This window comes from Brienomyrus brachyistius, chromosome 19, assembly GCF_023856365.1.
Source record: "Brienomyrus brachyistius isolate T26 chromosome 19, BBRACH_0.4, whole genome shotgun sequence".
NCBI classification, from domain to species: Eukaryota; Metazoa; Chordata; class Actinopteri; order Osteoglossiformes; family Mormyridae; genus Brienomyrus; species Brienomyrus brachyistius.
The window spans coordinates 9748844-9755919 of NC_064551.1; the positions used below are offsets into that span (position 1 = coordinate 9748844).

Genomic DNA, 7076 nt, shown 5'->3' on the forward strand with positions numbered 1-7076 from the left:
TGGGTCTTGTTGGCTTTAACTATTTCACCACCTCTACAGTAAATGTTTTAGCACCAGTTTGTTCATCTTAAGGGGATTTTGTACTTTTAGTAATTTCTAGGAATGTTTTTAATTGATTTAATTTCAATTATGTTGGAGCATTTTTCATAATGGAACATTAGCACGTACCACTTGAAACAATTAGCATTGTGTAACATTTTTTTAACTAAAACAGGTTTCCAGGTTACGTTTTGCTTTTCCAGATTAAAAAAAAAACTAATCCAGTTTCTTGCATACAGTACTAATTTAGGCAGTCAAATATGTTTAAAGGTATTCGTTTTGGCATCTTGGCATTACAGTAAGTGCACATTTACTCAGAGGAAAAGAAGCACATTTTAACATTACAGCTATTAACTCAAAAATTGTGATAACTTGTTGGATGGCTAGATGAACAGTTCCCAAACCTCTCCTCAGGGGCACCTCAGCTGTTCCATGTGTTTGGTACATTTCAGCTCTATTAATCAATTTACTTAATTAGTTAAATAACACAGGGAGATATTGATTAGCTAAACATGGTGTACTAGTAGATTACTCAAGGAATAGTTACTGCAAATGACGAGGTGTTATTAGGAGGGATTTTGAAATGGCTGACACACTTAAAAAAAACAGATTTCCATAGTCTTACACCAACATGAAGATCATTTACACATCATTTTGACTGCCTACGACTTTTGCACAGTACTGTATGTTTATAAAGTGTACTCAAGTATATGTTCTGCGTCCACCTGGGTGCCAAAACCCACATCAGTGCATTGCTAATTAGTTTCCATAAGCTCAAAGTTGTATCACACAACCGCAATGCCACAGTATGCAAAATACTGCTTCAAAGGGTCTCCGGAAAACCATATGTGCTCCTCTTTCTTAGCACTAGTGGACATGGCCATCTGGTTTCCTCAGACACAAATAGCTGATTTAATTAACAATGAATCTGCATGTGGAATTCACAAAGTCGATCAGATAAATGTAACCTGGAGCTCGGAAAATCAAACCGTAACCCACCTATCCCGATAGCTGACAAGCCCAACTTCATAAGACGTGAGAAGGATTGCTGCTGTGGACAAACACACAACAGCAAAATCAGATGGAATTATGTGAGAAAATCTATTTTGTACAAATCGTGACAGATGAAGGGACATTTGCTGCTCTGAAATGTCACGGTACTTCGAGCTGTAATTTTTTTATTATTTATTTTAAAAGTAGATCCAGGCAGAGCAAAAGTCAGCTGTAAGTATATTATGAACATACAGTATCTGCACTCCCTTGATGCCAGGGTGACTGCGTAAACAGCAGACAGCAAGATATGATGGAGAGGATCTACAGCTTGCTCCTAAATGTCTCCAGAATACCTTCCTGCTGTCCTTAAGCAATTACGGAATTTACACGTCAAGTGGCCATGTCCTCATTAGGATGGAAAAGAAGAATTGAGAAAGAGTCTCTTTGGCACACGTCATCTTACGAACCAGTTGGCAAGTAGTATCTGATGTGCAAAAATTATTATGATCATTTCAGGAGTTTCCGTTATATCCTTGTGCCAAGTACTAAGCTATGCAGATTCTTACTACAGACGACTCCTCAGCTTAATTTTGATGCCAAAAACCAAGATGAGAGCTGAAGTGAAGTTGAATTTGAATCGACAGCCATTATAAGGGCAATCTTAGGAAGGTGACTCCTTTCACTGCAATAAGAGTGGTGTTCAATTTTCCTACAGCAGTTCAAAAGCTGGTGTATTGTATTTGGTATCGACAATCACCCCACTTTGCTACCCCTCATCAAAACATAATGAGTCTGATCAACTGGGCCGGCCTAGAGTATCATATGAATACAGTCGCAGAATTACACTGTTATCAGACCCAAACCATCATGCCAGTTACCTCTGGCTTTAGGCTATCCACACCCACACACACAACCACATAAAAACACCCACATAAATTCACAAAACACACTCAAGCACCTACAGCCGCCCTGACATGTACGAACATCAATACAAAAATGCTAAGATATATACCAAATATACAAACACATACACAATATGGACAAAAGTATTGGGACACTTGGCCATTACACCTACAGGAACTTTTATGACATCCCATTCTAAATCCATCCATTTTCTGAAACTGCTTGTCCTATTTAGGGTTGTGGGGGGTCTGGGACGTATCCTGGAAGCTATGGGCACCTCCCCCTTCCTCTGAAATCCATAGGCATCAGTATGGAGTTGGTCCCCCCCCTTTGCAGCTATAACAGTCTTCTGCGAAGGCTTTCCACAAGATTTTGGAGTGTGTCTGTGGGACATTTTGCCCATTCATCCAGAAGAGCATTTGTGAGGTCAGGCACTGAAGTTGGACGTGAAGGCCAGGCTCACAATCTCCATTTTAGTTCTCCCCAAAGATGCTTGATCATGTTGAGGTCAGGGCTCACTGTTGGTCAGTCAAGTTCATCCACACCAAACTCACCCAACCATGTCTTTGTAGACCTGGCTTTGTGCACTGGGGCACAGTCATGCTGAAACAGGAAAGGCCCTTCCTTCCCCAAACTGTTCCCAAAAAATTGGAAGTATAAAATTGTCCAAAATGTCTTGGTTAGCTGAAGCATTAAGAGTTCCCTTCACTGGAACTAAGGGGCCCAAGTCCTAGAAAAACAATCCCATACCATTATCCCTCCTCCACCAAACTTTACAGTTGGCACAATGCAGTCAGACAGGTAACATTCTCCAGGCACCTGCCAAAACCAGACTCATCCATCAATCTGCCAGACAAAGAAGCGTGATTCGTTACTCCACAGAACATGTTTCCACTGCTCCAGAGTCCAGTGACAGTGTGCTTTATACCACTGCATCCAACACTTGGCATTATGCTTGGTGATGTGAGGTTTGCATCTGCTTGGCCATAGAAGTACATTCCCTGAAGCACAGTTTTTTCTTTTTGCTGGGGTTAATTCCAGAAGAAGTTTGGAACTCTGTTGGAGTTACTGAGTCAGCAGAGCGTTGGCAACTTTTGTGCACTATGCTCCTCAGCATTCGGTGACCCCAGTCTGTTACTTTACATGGTCTGCCACTTCATGGCTGAGTTTCTGTTGTTCCTAAATGCTTCCACTTTGCAGTAATACCACTTACAGCTGACTGTGGAATATCTAGCAGGGAAGAAATTTCACAAACTGACTTATTGCAAAGGTGACATCCTATGACAGTACCACGCTTGAATTCACTGAGCTCCTCAGAACGACTCATTCTTTTCACAAATGCTCTTAAACCTGACTACATGGCTAGATCCTTGATTTTATACACCTGTGGCAATTGGTCTGAATGAAACGCCTGAATTCAGTGATTAAGAGGCGTGTCTATGTAATATTTCTAGACCAATTCATCAGTTGGTTTTATCAAAGGAGGTTATAACAGAGAAAGCAGGGTCTATGAAGCATTTGGGGTTAAGTGTCTTACTCAGGGGCCCAATGGTGAACCAGTGACCTTCCAATAACAAACTTCTAAGCTACAAAGCCATAAACTCAACAAAGTAAATATACAAATATTTAACATACAGTTCTATGATGACATACTGCAGTTGTTCACGGACACATCTACTGCTGATTCACTGTCATGTTAAACACACATTCCTACCACACATGCAGGGAATACTTTCTCTGTCCCTCTTTCCCTTTACAGGTACGTACCCCCACATCCAGCACACACACTGACTGCTCAATCAACAATAAATCTTTCCTGGAAAAACCCATCCAGCAAAAGATGACCTTGAAGCTCTTCTGATTTCCATAGGCAACGAGTGCAGCATCATCATTGTGTACATTACTGTGGCTTTGTGACACTTCGGTAAGCTCGGTTTTCAAAGGGCCGGTGTTACATCTACCTTCATTCTGAAAGTTTAATCAAGACTTAATCAGGGAAAGAAAGAGACTCGACATATTCTCCGGGCAAAAGATGGACTGCAATTCTTCCACTTCTGGCCAGTGTTGCACAGCTTGGAATGAGAAGTTCAAGCATGGTATCAAGTTATTTTTAGGTGACACTTGCATAAAAATACATGAATGCCCTGCCAACTAAGCAAGTCTCCAGGGTCTACAGTTAGCCATTTCTCCATCTGGATGAGGTACACGGATGGTACCGGGCGACATGGAACAGGCACACAGCCCCCTCTCATTTCCTGAAACCAGGATATGGGTTACAGAGTATAGATTATGGGTTACAGACCATCTGACTATAATTGGCCTGAATGGTATAAAGTGTTGTTGTACACCTCTGCCCTTGTTCTCTATGCCACAGTAGCACTGGTCTTCACACAGACTGTCGTAATTGTACTATCCATGGTCCTGAAACATGTGTCTCCAGACTGGTTGTGATTATTAAAAAACGGTATTTAAGAAGCTGTATTTCAGCTTGACGATCCCATGGGGGAGTGTCTTATCAGTACGGAAGGCATCTCACACTAATTTGTATCCATCTGTAATTATGATTCCTTTTACGATTTCCTAAATGTACAGACCCGCATCCTAAAGCGGACTTAGTGTCAACGGATTTTTATGATTTATATGTTTCATAGAAGTAAGCGCTCTGCATCGCTCTCTCTCACATTCACGCCCACACATTTAACTTGTTGCATGTACAGGAAATTCATTTTAAAACGTAAAACGAATACATGTGTTCACATATTTAGAGTTAGAGTAAACTCCTGCTCATAGTGTGATATCCCCAATGCAGTGCGGTCACGGTACAGCACGGGGTTGTTACTGCGTAATGCGTACAGATCAGACGGGCGACCAAGATACAGCACGGTTTATACACCCCTGACAAGAGGTATTAATCCCAAGTCCTCCAACCTTTACTACTCACGTAAGGAAGAAAACTCATCATTAACAACAAACAAACCCGAATTTCATCCATCCAACTTCGAATCATTTTAGATACTTAGATTTCACTGAAAGGGCTCAACTGCCACTAAGGATTTTTCGTTAATCACAATAAATAACGCACTCCTCGCCAAGTATTAATGGTTATGCAAATTAAAGAAGGAATCCTCAATTTTTGCTCCCACGTTTACAAAATAATATTTTCTTTCGTGTTATAATTCATATATCCCTAATACAAGTATACTCACATAAATAAAACATACATGGTTTGCGAAGCTTATTATTCCTGTCACAGGTGAATAATATTTACTTCGACAGTTTAGTCGCCAAAGGGCTTCCTTTCACTGTCTCCAGACAGATTGAAACAGCTTTTAAGGCGAAAAAACGCCAGTCTGTGCTCCAGACAAATCCACTTGGAAAACACCATAAAGCTCCTTACACATAAATCTTCAGGCGTGTATCAGCAAACCTCCACCTTACCTTGATAAGCGTTTTATCTACTGTGTCCTATGGAGATCTCACATTCTCCAGGCACGGTTTTACTCCGGGGCATCCATCCTCTTCTCTTTTGGAAACGAAATGCGAACCGAGCGATGTTCATCCTTCTTGCAACCCTCGCCGCAAACAGGGCTAAGACTTCCGTAGTTTTTCACAAGTGCAGTTGAGTTGAAATCGCCCTAAACCGGCACCCTTGCCTGCAAACAGCACAGTTTCTTCAACGGATTATTCGCCCTTAAGGATCCGGCAAATATTTCGTATAACGGGATTTGTTTAGCCCGACGCGGTCTTCAATCAGCGTTCGCTATGATCTTGCGGAGTGAGGAACGTTTCGTTTGTCTCTCATATAAAAAAAATGAATATCAGCACAGAGGAGCAAAAAAGAAAAGCAAATGTTTCAAATCATTTTGGCTAAACGAATTCAGATCCAAATCCATGTAGGAGAAATGGACAAAACGGCAACCGCAGCGCATAAAACGCGAAAGGGGCATGTTAAGACACTTGCTGTGAGCGCCCTAGTCTTCTGACTGCACAGCGAGCCTGCACCCCGCATGCAGAAGAAACATCCACATGCACACGTGTATAGTCGTCCTCTGTCCTTCAGTAACAGAGATATGCAAGCAGGAACAGACATCTTCATTAACTTTTTTTCCTAAACCATTAACACTTTCATTTTAGTTTATTGCGTTTGCATTAGAAAAATCCAAACATCTGACATCGATTGGGACTGACTGTACATTGGCGTGGATTAATAGACGAATAATCTCAATATATTACAATTCCTGGGAATTCATTTCATAGTTATTTTAATAACTCATTTGTCTCGTGGGTTATCTGTCTAGGGGCTTATCTGTGTTATGAGGTTTGAAGTTTAGAAATATAGTATGTGATGATATTTATCATTCTGTAGTATGTGACATGTACTGCAAAGTGGAGTGTATGTTTATGCAGGGGTTCAGACCAATGCAATTATGACAGACCTATCCAATTTTTTAGTTCCCCATCACTCATGGGCCCTTGGAATTGTCTTATCCCCCCCCCCCCCCCCCCCCCCAAATTTATATACTGCATGTGGTCCAGAGTATATGTATACGTAGCTGGCCAATCTCCATGGCTTAATCATATTTTGATCTAAATGAAGAAACACTGTAAGTTAAATACTCAGGTGAATGCATTTGCAAATCAGATTGTCTGAGAGGCCTCCTGTGTGATAGTAATGGTCTGGCAGTAAATGCAAGGTGAGAGTTTGATGGGTTTGCTTCACATGGTTTATGTGTGACAGAGCAGATATAAATAAAAATGCCTGTCACATTGCGACCAGGCATGGCAAGGCGCATATATATACATAAATATATATATTGTATAGCAGGTATGATAATTGGCATATATAATTCTGCAGTAGTGTGTGTGTGTGTCTATCTGTGTATGTGAGTGTGTGTGTGTGTGTGTGGGTGATGCATCCCAACCAGGGCTTACCTTTGCCTTGGCCCCTGTGCTTCCTGGGAAAACCCCAGGGCTCATGTGAGCCTGTCCAGACTAAGTGATGGAAGATGAATGGACGGATATTGTTTTAAATTTTATCTCAGTGGACCTACCAGGGCACAACTTCTGAACCTGGAGTGGGGAAACCTACAATAAAAAGTACCTAATATTTGCTGCAGTGCAAATAGGTAGGCGAGTGTGTT

General features: G+C 41.3%; 1 protein-coding gene across 3 annotated transcripts in view; it reads right to left on the minus strand.

Moving 5' to 3' along the window:
- The window catches only part of LOC125715160 (leucine-rich repeat and fibronectin type-III domain-containing protein 2-like), a 75273-nt gene extending 69541 nt beyond the window's left edge, over positions 1-5732 (minus strand). For all 3 annotated transcript variants that reach the window (XM_048986446.1, XM_048986444.1, XM_048986445.1), the window contains exon 1: positions 5374-5732. The gene's annotated coding sequence lies outside the window, so the exon portion shown is untranslated. The remainder of the gene's footprint in view (positions 1-5373) is intronic.
- Positions 5733-7076: the final 1344 nt, after the last annotated feature.